Source organism: Perkinsus marinus, assembly GCF_000006405.1.
Source record: "Perkinsus marinus ATCC 50983 genomic scaffold scf_1104296947954, whole genome shotgun sequence".
NCBI classification, from domain to species: Eukaryota; Perkinsozoa; order Perkinsida; family Perkinsidae; genus Perkinsus; species Perkinsus marinus.
This window is the reverse complement of record NW_003210386.1, coordinates 1-1,061: the sequence shown is the minus strand read 5'-3', so window position 1 is coordinate 1,061 and position 1,061 is coordinate 1. Positions and strand designations below refer to the sequence as shown.

The 1,061-nt window shown below is 51.2% G+C and overlaps 2 non-coding genes across 2 annotated transcripts; both read left to right on the top strand.

Annotated features, from left to right (window-relative positions):
- Positions 1–53: 53 nt before the first annotated feature.
- Positions 54–125, top strand: Pmar_PMAR014377. The gene has a single exon. It is a non-coding gene; the product is annotated as a tRNA-Gln (tRNA).
- Positions 126–643: 518 nt separating this feature from the next.
- On the top strand, positions 644–715 carry Pmar_PMAR014376. The gene has a single exon. It is a non-coding gene; the product is annotated as a tRNA-Gln (tRNA).
- Positions 716–1,061: the final 346 nt, after the last annotated feature.

Genomic DNA, 1,061 nt, shown 5'->3' with positions numbered 1-1,061 from the left:
CTCGGCTTTTGAACAATGTTAGTACGGAAATAGTTTCTCTAATTGCATTTCGTGGTTCTATAGTGTAGTGGTTAGCACTCTGGACTTTGAATCCAGCGACTCGAGTTCGAATCTCGATAGAACCTATTCCTGCCTGTCTATGAGACTGTCGACACACTGCGTTCAGTCTCTAAGGGACACTTCTCTAAGCACCACACAACTGTTACCACTCCCCGGTCAAACGCCCGAGAAATATACCTAATGTCAGTATGTTGATTGATTCTGTATAAGCTGGGTGAGTTGCGATCGCCTGTAACCCATGCGGGGGTGAGATTTGTGTGAATTGGGTGTCGTGTCGCGGCCTGACCGGTGATCAGCTGTCCATCCCAAGGTGCCACTAAGGTCGGGTGGGAAGGCGGAAGTCATCACATCCGATCATCTGAAGGCGCGGGTACTGGCCAAGGCTGGGAACAGAGCAGGCAATACCGCACGATGGGACCAGTGAGGGTGGAGAGCGGCTGAGAGGTCGGTAGCCAACACAACAACAACGAGATGCAAAACACACAGATCGCTTTTGACACCCCGCGGAGTCTGCAGGAACTACTGTGGGACTCGGCTTTTGAACAATGTTAGTACGGAAATAGTTTCTCTAATTGCATTTCGTGGTTCTATAGTGTAGTGGTTAGCACTCTGGACTTTGAATCCAGCGACTCGAGTTCGAATCTCGATAGAACCTATTCCTGCCTGTCTATGAGACTGTCGACACACTGCGTTCAGTCTCTAAGGGGCACTTCTCTAAGCACCACACAACTGTTACCACTCCCCGGTCAAACGCCCGAGAAATATAGCTAATGTCAGTATGTTGATTGATTCTGTATAAGCTGGGTGAGTTGCGATCGCCTGTAACCCATGCGGGGGTGAGATTTGTGTGAATTGGGTGTCGTGTCGCGGCCTGACCGGTGATCAGCTGTCCATCCCAAGGTGCCACTAAGGTCGGGTGGGAAGGCGGAAGTCATCACATCCGATCATCTGAAGGCGCGGGTACTGGCCAAGGCTGGGAACAGAGCAGGCAATACCGCACG